This window comes from Chinchilla lanigera, unplaced genomic scaffold, assembly GCF_000276665.1.
Source record: "Chinchilla lanigera isolate Chin_1 unplaced genomic scaffold, ChiLan1.0 scaffold00028, whole genome shotgun sequence".
NCBI classification, from domain to species: domain Eukaryota; kingdom Metazoa; phylum Chordata; class Mammalia; order Rodentia; family Chinchillidae; genus Chinchilla; species Chinchilla lanigera.
Genome location: NW_004955429.1, coordinates 20,875,940 through 20,891,081, shown reverse-complemented (window position 1 = coordinate 20,891,081; position 15,142 = coordinate 20,875,940). Strand labels below are relative to the sequence as shown.

The 15,142-nt window shown below is 45.6% G+C and overlaps 1 pseudogene; it reads left to right on the top strand.

The window, feature by feature from the left end:
• The first annotated feature begins 762 nt into the window (after positions 1-762).
• On the top strand, positions 763-11,319 carry LOC102026558 (annotated as a pseudogene).
• The last annotated feature ends 3,823 nt before the right edge of the window (positions 11,320-15,142 follow it).

Genomic DNA, 15,142 nt, shown 5'->3' with positions numbered 1-15,142 from the left:
GAAACAAAAAGGCTGATAGGGAGGCAAGAAGGGTTGCTTTCCATCTCCTAAGACCCTAGCCTTGTCCCTCTCCCTGAGGAGCCATTAAAACCAGTCTATACCTCCTGGGAAGATTAATGGGCCTTAGAACAAGGGGGCAATTAAAAAGAACACTCAGGGAACATAGTGGAAGACTATAAAAACACTTCATGATTCTTTCCGTATTGTGAGTCTTGGGATAGTCGGTGTGTAAACAAACACACTGCCTGAATGATGCTTGGATATATATAATTCAGGGTTAATATAACCCTGAGGTAGGACAGTGAAGGTGTATTGCTGACCATGCCAACTGAAAGCAAATTGTTTCTGGCCAACCTTATAGATAGGTATGGTGAAATAGGCATTTGCCAAATCAACAGCTGCATACCAGGTACCAGGAGACACATTAATATGCTCAGACGAGGAAACACATCTGGTACAGCAGTTGCAAATCTCTTCCCTGCACCTCTATCCTCAAAGCTGGTGAGAATGAGGCTGTCAAATGGTCCTATTAGCGCCAGTGGTCTGTCATCACAGCCACAGAAACAGGTCCTTGAAGGCTTCCCTGAGTGAGGACTCCAATTCCGAGCTCACTGACTGGTCTGACTCTGATGTGCTTTTTTCTTGGTCATTCGTTGCTGTAGACTATTGTAATCCAGCCTCACAGGTCTGATGGATAACCTTTCTGTGATTAAATTCCAAAGTTTCTCCCAGTTTCTCCCAGGGAGTTTCCTTCCTGCCAGTATGGAGAATGATGAACCAGTGAAAAGGTAAAAAAAATCTAAAATTAATAACCTTACTTTAGACTTTTTCTAGTAGAGACCCAGCCCAAATAGAAGTAAACCTATCCGTAGCAGAAGGAAGGACATAATAAAAATCAGCGTGAGGGAAATAAAATTTAATAGAAAAAGATAACAAAACAAAAACTTATTCCTTTGAAAATATCAACATAAAAATATCTGTCCTTTAACTAGACAGATTTAGAAAAAGAGAAGACTCAAACAACAGCACCAGAAATGCCAGAAATGTCGAGAAATGCATTTGGAAGGAGTAAGAGAAAATACTAAGAGACTGTACTCCAACAAATCACATAACTTACATGAAATGGCAAAGTGCTAAAAGCAAACAAGGAAAATTGACTGAAACAGTACCAAAAAGTAGGAACCAAGGTACAACAAGAAGGTACAGTACCCTGAATCAGTGATCCAAAACTGAGCACAGACTGAAGACCAGGACTAGCCAGTGACCACGAATTATACTAAAAATTAAAGAAGTAATTACACTAATCACTTCCAACTCCTCCAGCAAGGAGAAGAGGAAATACTTCCTAAATCATTCTGCTAGCACATTACTCTAACACCAAAGCCAGAGACATTGTGATGCATAAAACATCCTCAAAAAATACTACCAACTGGGTGTGGTGGCACATGCCTGTAATCCCAGCACCCAGGAGGCTGAGGCAGGAGGATCGCCACAAGTTCAAGGCCAGACTGTGCTACATAGTAAATTCAAGGCCAGCCTGAACCACTTAGCAAGACCTTATCTCAAAATTAAAGAAAAAGCAAAGTCTACCAAAACATGCCTAGAAGTGTAGTAAAAATACCATATATCATGACCAAAAGTGACTTACCACAAGAGTGGAAAAGCATCTCAAAACTATCAAATTTAATAGGAGGAGGCTATCTATAATGGTAGCATATCAGAAGGACGTGTGGGAAAGTGATTAAAATGGGACAAATTGAGCTGAAAATAAAAAAGTTTACTAAAATTCAAAGTATAAAACAAATGAGTCCATGTGCATGTAACCAAAATTACTTTAAAACAAAGTGAGGAGAAGAGACAACATTTGCATGTCATTTACAAAACATACCATAAAAGACACCAGAGGTTCCTCCCAATACTGGACAACCAGAACACAGCACATGCCAGACAGAGGCAAGGTGTGAGAGATACCCTTCCTCTCCTGTTCCTGGCATTTCACCAAGAAAAATCAAGGTTATGTTCTCATAGAAACCTGTATGTGAATGTTTTAGCTGCTTCGTTCACAGCTTCTGGATACTGAGGTCATCCCATTTTTCTTCAGTGAATTTGTTGCTGCTTTTTAGTTACTCTGAGAAGAATAGTAGGTCTCTTAACAATTTCACAGTGACCTAATCGTCACCATCTAGGCTCCATTCATTTAGACTTGAAGTAAAGTGCAGCAGCTTTGCCTTTCAGTTCTTTCAAGCGTTGTCTTCATGCTTGCTGCTTATTGAATTGAACATGTGTTGGGTGAGACTTTCTGACCTTCTCAGATCTGTTTTTTGCAAATTTGTGATATTTTCTACCATGCTCTTCTTTATAAACGTTGTTTCTCAACCCCCTTTACTCTGCCTTCACCCATCCAATGGTACAGAAGCTAAAATTTCTAATGTGTTTTACGTATCTCTGAGACAATTTTTATTTTTCATTCTCTTTATGCTTCTGATTGTCATTTTATTGATGCTACAGGTTCTCTGTCATTTTATTGATGTTACAAGTTCTCTGAAGAGAACTTACTTCTTTCCATTAATTTCAAGAGTATTTGCCTTTCTTTTCTGAAGACGGTTATAATAGATTCTTTCCATGAGTCTTTCTTTATGTGGGCTATTTCAGGGATGAACACTGTGCCTTCCCTTGAAAACTGGTCAGATTTTCCTGATTTTCAATACATTTTGTTGTGTAATTTTCAGTAGTATTCTGGGCATTTTGCTGGATGTTCTGTGCAACTGTTTCCAATTACCATCCTCAGGAGAGGGCTCATTCTCCTTTTTCTCTTGTCTTGCTACACAATCACCACAGCAGGAGTGGGCCACTCACCGTGTCTTATCCTCACTGCTATGAGCTGGTGTCCACAGGGCTCTCCCACATCAGTTCTGGCAAATGAGTGCTGGTTTACATTGTTGTCATAATGGCAAATTTATAAAAATCTTATAGGAGAAAGTAGAAATCAATCAATAGCCTGTGACTATGCTTTTGCTGCTTGCCACATAGTTAAACTACTAAGCTCAGTTAGCCTTGACTCACTGCATCCAGCTGCTTCTTCCAAATAGCCAGCCAGGTCACCCTGACCACATCCAGCTGTAGTATCTGTGTTTTTTAACTTAAAATATGTACATAGGTAGCTCTGTTTCAGCTTACTTTAAGGACTCTCTACTTTATGCCCAGAACACACTGACCCAGTATCTTGGTTACTTTTCTCTTGTTGCTGAGACAAGATACCCAACATCCAAATTAAGGAATGAAAAGTTTATTTAACTCACAGTTTATGGAGGTTTCAGTCCATAATCAGTTGGCTCCAAGGCAGGGTGGCAGGGCATGGGGGCAACAGTTCAAGGTAGCAGAAGACAGCAAAGCAGTAAGAGCAAAAAAAGGGAGCAGAGCAAGCCTCTTTTCCTCCCTTATATTGTAAGCAGTCTAGCACCCCCTAGTGTGGATGTAGCACTCACACCATCTCCATGCCGTCCTCTTGCACAGGATGAAGACATTTGCAAAGTGAGGACCCTGGTGCCCTGCTGAGTTGCTTCATTAAACTTCTAAACTTCTCAAGTTGACACAATGTATCAACCATTACACCCAGTCAAGGATGCATTCAACTCTCCACACTCTACTCAGAACCCCTCCCTTCCAGAATGTTCCTGTCTAATGCTAAACAATCCCTTTTAAGTAAACCTGCTTAAACTAAATCTGCCTGACAATATATGACTTCATTCTTGTAATCCATGTAACCAATCATGTAATAACCAGCTATGAGCTTTGTACTTCCTGCTTGCAAACTGTATTTAAACTGAACTAAAAACTGACTCTGGACTGATGACCTGGACCTGGTTCCCATCAGCCTGCTAGTGTTACATTAAAGTTGCCTTCCAGAACTCAGTGCAGGGTGTTTTTCTTTTGGGCCTGGATTTTTCCCACAACAGCATCACTTCCTAAAGTTTTCACTCTGCCTCTTTATTTTGTTCTGGCACACAGATCAGAGCCTGGCACTTGTACTGGCTTCTACACAGACTTAAATAACCCCATTTCTAACTGTTTTCTCTTTAGAATTCTGCCTAGGTTTTTCTGCTGATAAGGGCCCCTCACTCTCCCACATGACAGGTCAACTCTCAGACAAACAGCAACAGAAAAGGAGTAAAAAACAAGATGGCGATTTCCTTTACTCCCTTCACACAGTGGAAGTTTCGTTATCTGTTCCTTTGTAGAGATAGGTGATTTGCCAACATTTTAGTTCCCTCTGCCACTGCTGAGGATTCAGGAAAGAAAAACAAAATTCACTATATTGGTGATATGACTGCAGAAAAGACAATGTATTTTCTGTTGTGTTTCAGGAATAAGCATGTGTGCATAGAAATTTATGGCTATCTATAATGTGTTCATCATTATCCAGTTACATTTTTCCTATTTTTCCAGAGTTATATCAAATTGACACCTAGTGACACCCCTGGCTTTGGTTCATTCTGAAAAATGAATACCTGGGCATGGTGGCACACACCTGTGATCCCAGCACTTGGGAAGCTGAAGCAGAAGGATTTCTGTGAATTTGAGGCCAACAAAGAAAGAAAAATGAAGAAAATTTTAGTAGTTGAACTCTCCTGTTTCTCTGGGGTGCCTCTTCCCCCAGATATTGAACCTTGGGGCTTGCACATGCTAGTGAGGAAACTACCCTGAGCTATACTCCCAGCTCCTGTTTCTAGTTATTAAATAAAAATAAATAAATAAATCCAGGCACTCAGGGAGGCTGAGACATCAAGTTCAAGTCTAGGAGATATTTATTTTCCTCAGCTTATTATATTGAAAAATTTTAAACACAAAGTTAAAAAAACAAAAGGGATACCCCTAGAAATGTTAGTTTGCTGATATTTAACCACATGTGCTTCTTATAGAACACATGTGCATGCATAGTGCTTGTTTGGGATGAGCTACTTCCCTAGTCAGCTGCAAACAGATGTGCGTGTGGAACACTCACAGCACCAACATGTGCTTTCCTTTAGCTGCCAGACTGTCTTGCAGGTAACCATACTGTTTCCATGGCCATTTTTATAGTTTTAAGGGAGAAATAAAAGCATTTCCAGGGTATAAAATAATTGAAGCAAACAAAACATTTTACAAACATGTACCAAATTAGGACAAGAGATTTTCAGAGACTGACCCTTGAGTGGGGATGTAGCTCAATGGCAGAGCACTTGCTTAATGTGAAAGACCGTGAGTTCCATCTTTAGACTTAAAGGCGGAGACTAGACTATCTTGTTGTACAAGCTGTTTCACTTTCATCCTGGACATAATTCCCTATCATACTTAATGGTAGAATTATCCTCATGCATTTTAACCCTATCATGATATCTCATTGTATGGCTGTGGTATACTCAGTCATTAAATAAAAGTTGAGCATGATGGCAAATGCCTCTAGTCCCAACTACTCGGGAGGCTGAGGAGGAAGTACCACTTGAGCCCATGAATGCAAGACCAGTCTGGGCAACACAGTGAGACCCTGTCTCAAAAATGGAATCCACGTATGGTTCCACACATAAAATCTCAGGAGTCAGGAGGCTGAGGAAAGATGAGCTCCATAAACTGAAATCCAGCCTGGACTCCACAGTGAGACCCTGTCTCAAAAAAAACAAAAAAAAAAAAAAAATCAAAAATGGAAAAAAAAGATGCTGACAATATTTCCAACTGCTTTTAGTTCTTTCGCCTTGCTTTACTGAATGTTAATCAATGAAATATTGAAATCTTCAATGCTATATTTCCATACCCTGGCTAACAAGATTTGAGTGTGGTATTCCACTTTCCTGAGATGGAAATGTGATTTTTTTAAAAAAGACAAAAGCAAGACAAAAAACTCAAGTAAAGTGCTGGGTCCGGTATAGCTCTTGAAACTGTGGAGGATGAAGAAAAACAAAGAGTCAAGATGCAGAAAGCTGAGGTTAGTTGCTGCCTTCTCTCCTGGTGAGAGAGAAAGAGCTGCTCAGGGATTACAGCATGTTTATCTATGCACTTGGGAGGTTACTGTCAGTGGAAACCCCTCTGCCTAGAAACTTGTTTGTTTGGCTGGCCTGGTGGGGGGCCTCTTATTCTCAGAGCTGTAACAGCTTGTTCACATGGCTCATCTTGGGCGCTCTGTGTCCTTGGGGCTGGCTTTGCTTTAGCCCCACACGTGGGACTGACCTTCAACCACTCCCCACAACAAAGAATGAAACTATTCGCATCTTCTCTAGCACTGAGGTTCTTCAAGACCAGGAAAGTGACTCAAATGCAAAAGAGGCCATCCCTGCACCTCTAGGAAGCCCACTGCCCAGACAATAAGGGCTGTTCCATCCATGGGTGGGTGGTTATCATGCCTGACCTGAGAGGCCCCATGTGTCTCCTCTTGTAAATACTAGGAAACCGTAGGTTGCCCTGGTAAACAAGAAGCAAGCACCACATAGAAATTTAGGACTGCACCTGAAGTCTTACTGGTGCCAGTTCTATCTACATACGTGTACTGATTGTCCATGTAGCTTGACTTCACTTTATCTGGACTCTGAAATTCCAACCCCAATCCAAAAATCATATGTGCATATATACTCAGATTCCCCTTCAGATATTTGCTGATATCACTCTGATGTCAGCCTGTCTGTATGTAGGTGAATAAAATCTGATCTTTCCCACAGCCTTGGTCTCTGGGTGTTACCTCAAGCCGCCACTACCAAACGGTAGTGAGACTGGAGGTCTGTGTTCATGCTCCACTGCTGCTGTAGCCAGTCACCACAGGCTCTCTGGCTGCAGACCATACCTACATCATGTCCCGTCCAACACCCAGAAGTCTGACCTGAGACTGAACTCAAGGTGTTGGCGAGGCCTGCGCTCCCAAGCTTTAGAATCCATTCCTTTCCTTTTCCAGCTTCTAGAGTCCGCTTAGATTCCCTTCCTCCTGACCTCCTTTTGCCATCTGCAAAGCCAACCCACAGGGAGAAAGGTTTTCCAAAGGACCAGCATGCACTCAGCTCATGCAGATAATCTAAGACAAGCTCCTTGTGTCACAGCCTAGGCACGGGCATAGGGTGAGGACCACGCTTCCTTGGGGAACAAGAGAGAGATGTTTGCAGCCCGGAAGCAAAGGTGTGGGTACAAACACTGTACTTTTTAAATCTGTTAAGAAGAATTTCTTACGCAGCCAGCAGGGAGCCAGCAGGGAGGAAGATCTAGCTGCCACGAGCTGTCCCACTGCCCCCAGGCAGACTGTGGTGGAACGTGCTTGTCTCTAGCGTGAGGATAATCTGGCCACTGTGACTGCTGTGTTAGAGAAACAGCCCATCCCAAGCCATCCCCACACCACGTGTGCTCTGTGCAGACCTCCCAAGGTTTCCCTTCCACTAGCTGGCAGTGTTACTCTGACACACCAGGTCTCTGAGGTGTCGTTTTGTCTTTTGCCCCTTTAACTTGATTCTCAGTTTTTAGAGGCTGGGCTCTTGTTCTGTCTCTTGACTTCTGCGAAGAGGCTGCCCCTCCTGTGGCTTTCTTCCTCTGCTCTCTCAGAGGCTGCAGGCTCAAAGTGGCTACCTCACAAATGGATGTGAATATCACTGAATCACTGCTTGAAAATGTCGCTGAGAGTAAACTTTTATGTTGCTGACCCATTAAAATTTCAGACTATAAGGCCAGGTGTGGTGGTACATGCCATTAATCCCAGCTACTTGAGAGGCAAAGGCAGGAGGACTGCAAGTTGAAAGCCAGCTTGGGCAACTTAACTGGACACTGTCTCAAAATAAAAATTTAGGGGGCTGGGGATTTAGCTCAGCGGCACAGCACCTGCCTGGCAAGCGCAAGGTCGTGAGTTCTGTTCCTGGTACCAGAAAAAAACAAACAAAAAAAAAAACAAAATAAAAATTTAAAAAAGATGGGGATATAGCTCTGTGAAAAGGCCTCGAGTTCAATCCCAGTACTGAGAAAAAGGAAAAAAGAAGGGAGCAGGGAGAGGAGAAGGACATAGGAAAGATATCTAATTATGGAACGCTGGTATGATGCATTGTGAGGGATCCACAAGACAGAACACTATGTTCAGCACCAGATCTTGGGCTGATGACAGCTCAGTGGTAGCGCACTCCCCTAGCGTACATGCAGCCCTGGGTTCCATCCCCAGCACTGTTTCAAGAAATCACTTTTTTGGTTGTTGTTCATTTTTTGACACAGGGTCTTGCTATAGTTCAGGCTGGCTTTGAACTTTCAATGTAGCCCAGGTTGGCCTTAAAATCCATGGCAATCTTCCTGCCTCAGCCTCTTGAGTGCTGTGATTACAGGTATGCACCACTACACCTGCCTAAAAATCATATCTTTATGACATTTAATAACAGAAAAATATTCATGATGTAGTACTGAGTTTAAAAATAGTTATGGTCCTAATTTTAGAATCTGAATAATGTACACAGAAAAAAAGGAATGTTACCAGGGATCCTGGGGTAGTGAAATTATGGCTTTAGTTCTGTGTTTTTAGATAATGTAAATTGTCAGGGACAGCATTTGATTACTGTCAAATAGTCAAAAACGCAAAAGTTTTAAATTATCTGTAACTACATCTTAGGAAATCATGCTTTTAGAAAGTATTTCTTAATTGTAAAATGCTTATGCTATATGTAAGGTGAAAAAAATAGGAAATGTAATGCATCCAGCATACCAATTTCATAAGATATATATGTATAAATTCATATATTCCAACTAAATAGGAATAGCAAAAAGCATGTTGACTTGGGGGGGACCGGGGTTTGAATTCAGGATCTTCACACTTAGATACATCGCCAGCTCTTCCTTCATCTTTCTTTCTGTCTTCCTTCCTCCCTTTCTTTCTCTTTCTCTTCCTTTTTTCTTTTCTTAATTTCTGTTTTAAAATTTTGAGACGTCTCCTTAAGTCACTCAGTTGCCCAGATTGTGCTTGAACTCATGATCTTCCTGTCTCAGCCTCCCAGAGTGTGCTGGGGTTACAGGCATACATCACTGCACTGATTCCATAATAAATTTTAACAATGATTTTTCTCCACAAGGACAGGCACTTGAGTGAATTTTAGGTTTTTAAAATTCTTCCTGTACTTGTTTAATTTATATATATATATATATATATATATATATAGCATGTTATTTCCCATCACAAAACATTGAAACATCTAAATATGAGTCTATACGCTATATACACACATGTACATGTAAAAAATGTGAATTAATAATAGCCAATGCCACCTGTTGTTGTGGGGGGAACTAGTCACTTGGTGTGTGATTGTCCAGGACAGCCTGTGGTGGCCCCAGAGCAGCTGACCCTTTACCTGCAGGGACCAAAGTTGCCAGGTGGGTGTCTTGGCAGTATCTGAGAGCCAGCTCAAGAACATCGTGTCTAAGTACAGGGACCTAACTCCATGAAACTATGAATGTTATTACTCTATATACAGATCTCAAGCCTGAACTGGATTATACTTTTAATGATGGTGGTTCCGGGAAACTAGTGAACCTCACTGGAACAATTCCTGTGCCTTACTCAGGTAATGCACGTAATATTACAGTTTGCCTACCTGCGGGGCGCACACCCACACAACCTCCCATCTGTTCAGTTAGCCTGTTGGTTCCCCGACTATTAAAGCTGGAAAGCATACTGATGCAAATGGGGGAATGTATCTTCCTTGTCTGCACACGTGGAAACACCCAGTCTGACTGGCTGGGGCTTCTGCAGGTCATGATTGGCTTCTGGAGATGAACCTCCAGTCTTCTCTCTCCTATTTCAGCATCCCACCCACCATTCTGAGCAAAGGGTCACCAGATACCCGCGGCCTGCCAGGCTTGCCCAGTGGAATCTCCGCATAGCCATCTGGATACCCACCCGATGCCAGCAGATACGCAGGCTGTCCTTATCCCCCAGCGGTCCACACCCCGCCACAAGTTCCCAGTTCCCTCCCCAGCCTCCTGTGACCACTGCTGGTTCCAGCAGCGATGGCGGACACCATCCGGGCCTCTCTCCTGTCAGCGCACCGACAAACCAAGATGGCGGACAAGGAAGAACCGGATCGGGCCAGGCGGGGTTCAGTGCCACGAAACAAACAGGAAAACCTGAAAGAAAAGATCACCAGAACCTGCCGGAGAAGCCAAGCGCCAGTTTTCATCAACAGGTAGCTGAAGTTGATAAAAACAGATCTTTGAAAGATGAAGGAGCTGGGATGCTCCATGTGGAAGCAGTGACACTGACAAAGCTGCCATTCCCTGAGCTGTCTCAAAGGGAATGCGTCTGGAGCCCCGTGTCCCGGAGCCCCGTGTCCCGGAGCCCCGTGTCCCGGATGAGCGGTGTCCCGGATGAGCGGTGTCCCGGATGAGCGGTGTCCCGGATGAGCAGTGCCCCGGGCTCCTCTCCCGGCCGGCAGCGGCTCCCTGGCCCAGCTCCGTGCCCCTGCCCGTGTTGCCTCACACCTGGGCTGCTCTCCTCTGCCGCCCAGGAGGCGCCCCGTGAGGCGCGGCCCATTGGGTAAGTGCAAGACGTTTGCATCGGTAACACACGTTCTGTTGTCTGTGGGTAAGGAACACACTCCTTGTCCTCTGAACTCTGCGAGCTGAGGGTTGGGGCTGACCCATGGTAAATGAAATGCGTTGCATTAACATAGAGCCATGTGACTTATAGATCCTTTTATTTCTGCATTTCTGAGCAATTTAAAACTGCCCCGCCCCAGAAGCCCCCACGACCCCAACCTGTGCCACCGCCTTCTTCCTGCGCATGCATGCGGCTCAGGCCAGCGCTGCAAAGTGGACTAGTGCACTGTATTTCCCTCCAACTACTCCGCGAAGGCACTGCTGGCGTGCTTCATCCTCTGCTTCACCCCGACCCCCGAGCTCTGCGCAGATTGAGTTCTCAACACTGCAGAGGTTTGCTGGTGATTTGCCTTCATTTCATGCTGGTGAATTTACCCTGGTCCTCTTGAGAGTTCTCAACCCAAATAATTCCATAAGTGATCATTTTATTCCATCGTCTTCTACCAAATACAAGCATACATATTTTTTAGTTAGTTTCTAGTGTGTGCTGAAAGAGGAGAAATCTCTTTGCACCACATCCGGCCTCATTCTTCAGGCTTGTTTTCCTTCAGGCTATCACACTCAGGCTTTGGAGAAAATAGGCTTGTGCCTCTTTGTCTGGACATGGTTCCTAGGAAGTTGTCATAGCCGCAACAATACAGCTTAATTATATTCGTGCCCTTAGAAACAGCTTTATATTGTTTTTCTTAAGTTATTCTTAGAAGAACATGATTTTTGTGGGGCAGATTCGGAAATTGTAATTCAGACCTAAAGGAATGGAAATAAATGGAAAATCTGCGTGAGTGTACGATTTTTCCCTTCCTTCTTACTCCTTTGCCACAAGAACTCTAGGTTGGTGGGTCTCACCAGGGCAAGCGTGGGAGTCGGAGTATTTGTAGTCAACTGGGGAGATGTTTGGTTGCGTTTCAAGCCCATCTTGTGGCCCAAATTTGAGCGGCCCAAGGTGAGCCCCTCTCTTGATCCTTATCTTAATCACATTCTCAAAGGCCCTATTTCCAAATAAGGTCACCTTGACCTTTCCTGGCTAGGATATGGACACATCTTCTGAGGAGGGGTGCACCGTTTTTGTAGGGAAGCCCAGCGTCCTCCTCTGAGGTGTGTGCTCAAAACCCAAGTAGGCCACTTCACAGTCGATCTGCCGAAGAATCTAGTCCAGAGTCCAGCGACTTGGGAATCATAAGCTATGGAAGGAGCCTAAACTCATCACTGGAGGGGACGACAGAAAACTAGTGGCCACAGAGAAGTGGCATCAAAGGACTTCAGAGCTCAGGGGAACGAGGGGGGACCAGGCAGAGAGGCTGGGCGAGCAGGGTTGCTGCTGTCCTCTCTGCCCCTCTGCCCTGGGTCAGCTGAGTCGTGGATGAGATTTGGCCACTGGGGCTGTCATGGTGGCCACCAGTGACCTTGCCGTGAACAGCTTCAGTGAAGCGGTGCATGTCTCAGACTGCCTGGGTCCCAGAGAAAACAAGGGGACAGAAATTGGAGACTGAATATGCACAATTCTTTCAAGATGTGTTGCCAAGGAGCAGAGAATTTTCTATCCGTCTTGCGAGTGATAACTGGAAGTCACCAAGAAGGGTTTTCTAAGGCGAGGGAATACACAGCAGGCTCCTCCAGCATAGGCCAGAGTGACAGGAGCGGAGGCACGGGCAGGGCTGGCCTGGCCAGGCGCGCTGAACAGCCCTGCTATGTAGAGAAGGCCCTGTAATTGCTGTGGGCAGAGCTGCAGGTGAATGACAGGCATGTTCGCTTGTGATGGTGCAGGAATTCATTACAGGAACTTTGAAGTCGCTATGAGCTGGCGCAGTCGCCCCTCCTGCGGTGACAGCACTCTGGCAAGCTAGGGCAGGGTGCTTGCAAACTGGAGCCCAGCCTGGCCAACTTAGCGAGAACCTGTCTCAAAATCTTAAAAAGGGGGTTAGGGTTGGGGCCAGGGCAGGGACAGAGCTGGGGAGACTGGGAGTGTAGGGGATGTAGCTCAGTGTGAAGGCCCTGGATTCAATCCCCAGTAGAGCAAGAAACAAAAACTTGAGTCCAAATTACTTGGCCTATAGTCATAGCTACTCTTCTCAGAATTTTTGAACCTAGAGTTGATTATAGACCATTACGATAACATTCTCTTAAGTATTTCAAACTTGGCTTCAAGGTGACTTTCAGCATTTGAGTAAGGCAAACACATTGCCTGAAGAGGAAATAGCAAGCTAATTTTAAAGTAATCTTTAAAATCACACCTTCGATAAGAAATGCATAAATATCAAACACTGAAGGGGACAGAAATTGTCATTCTTGTGATAATGTTTACCTTCCATTCATATTGTCTCAGTAATTCCAAAGTATTTAAAAAATTTTTTATGTTTGCAATACTGGGGATTAAACCCAGGGTCTTTACGCTGAACTACGCTCCGGCACACACAGCCCCGCCTCTTTTGCTTTCTTTTTTTAAAGTTTGAGACAAGGTGTAAGTCACTAGATTGCACTGGCCAGGCTCAAACTTGGCAATCCTCTTGCATCAGCCTCCCGGAGCGCTGGGATTACCAGTGTGTGTTAGTGTCCCCTCGTTAGCCTTTTGGAATTTCCAAACAATCCAGATTCCTGCTTCAAAAAGCTCCTGTATCCCTAGTTCTTACTTTTTGGTCACTCTGTGGCACTGGGGCGTGGAACCCCGTCCGGCGCAGACGAGCCCCCCCACGCAGCTTCGCTCCACTTCTCCTCCTGGCTGCCCTCTGCCCGCCAGGGGAGGGCAGCAGGCGCCAGGCCTGTCTGGACCCAGGCTGCCCTGGCCTCCTGGCCCGCTGCAGTCTGAGGAGAGAACTTCCCCTGGGACTCAGGGTCAGGGGCACAAGGCAGCCAGGCCAGGCAGCTGAGGTCAGGGCCCAGGAAGGGCACCCGTGGGCCTGGGCTGTGTCAGTGGACTCTGGACTTGGGCAGTGGGTGAAGAGTGTTAGGGACCCAAGGTGAAGGCCAAGCATAGGCCTTGAGCCAGCTTTTCTCTGCTGTGTGGAAAACAGGAAAGAGCTCCTGCAGGCCCTGGCCTGTCTCTGCTGGACTGTGGCCTCATCACCAAATTATAGAGATATCATTTAAGAAATTGTAACACTTTAGGAGGCTGAGGCAGGAGGCTCTCAAATTTGAACCCAGGCTGTGCAACTTAACAACTTAGACTTTGTCTCAAAAGTAAAAAATCAAAAAGGGTGTGGGGATACAGCTCAGTGCAAAGACCCTGGGCTCAATCCCCAGTACCTGAGGTGGTGGGGGTGGGAGGGGGAAAAATAACAAGGATGGAGACAAAGCTTTTGTAAATGAGAGGAAAGGTTGAAGCGGGGGGACAGGAAACAAAGAATCGAGTACAGAGCCCCTACAATGAATGTGATCATTATGTATATCATTATGTGTATCAAGTGTACCGATATAATTAATTAAAAAGAAACAAGGGGGTTGGGGTGCGATTCTGTGGCACAGAGCTTGCCTACTACATTCACAGCCCTAAATTCTGTCCCCAGCACCACACTAAAATAAATAAAATAAAATAAAATCACAGACTTAGCAGGGGCAACAGTCTGGAACTGGCGTCAAGCTAAAGAAATTAACACTGGTATGGGGCAGCTCCTTTTAGAAATGGCTCACCTTGTGCCTATGAGCTCAAGGCCAGACATGCAGGGACCTGAGAGCTGTATTGCTGAGCCAATCACCAACCCTGATTGTACTTCAATAAACTTTTTGTTTATTTGTTTTTTTCCGGTAACGGGAACCGAACTCAAGACCTTGCGCTTGCCAGGCAGGCGCTGTGCCGCTGAGCTAAATCCCCAGCCCCTCAATAAACTTTATTGTACAGGAACAAAATTAAACGTCAATGATTACAAACTGAAAAAAAAAAAAAAAAAAGGCTCACCAAGTAAAGTTGCTGGGCTTGTGGGGGCGGTGCTTGCCTCTTGGTTCCAGGTCTTCCTCTCCAAAAGAGAACTGAACCTGACAAACCAAAACACGGCGACAGAGTTGATTTGAAAAGTGAAGGTGGAGGGTAAGGAAGAAAGTGGCTCTGCTGGGCCGAGAAAGAGAGGAAAAAGTAAAAGCACGAACAGAAGTACACCCTGGGGGACGCAGGGCGGACCTGCCACACCTCGGCCCGAGGCCTGTCCCTGTGGGTCCGAGAGGCGCTGGGGTGCAGACCCGGGTGCTCACCCCGGCCACCGCTGGCGCTGCCTCCCGTCTCAGAGGCGCGCGCGGGGAGGAGCGCGGGGTCGGCGCTCGGTAGCTGCGGGGTGCGAGGAACTCTTACTGGAGGGAGTTCAGTGTAGGAGCTTTCAATCACGCCGGACTCACACGTCAGGCTGTTCTGGAAGTCACTTATTTCACTCTCTTGAGTGTGACCAGCCAAGCTGTGCCTGGTGTTTGCGGCTTGCACGGAACGGAGGATCTGTTGTGAGCGGACCGTGGTTTGCAGAGCTCCGCGGGCGAAGGGCGGCGTGGACTCTCCAGTCGGGCGCCGCAGAGCGCGGCCGCGCAGGCTCGGAGGCTGCAGTCGGGCGGAGCGGGAGCGGGGCGGAGGGCTGCACGGGGCAGGGCGCTGGCC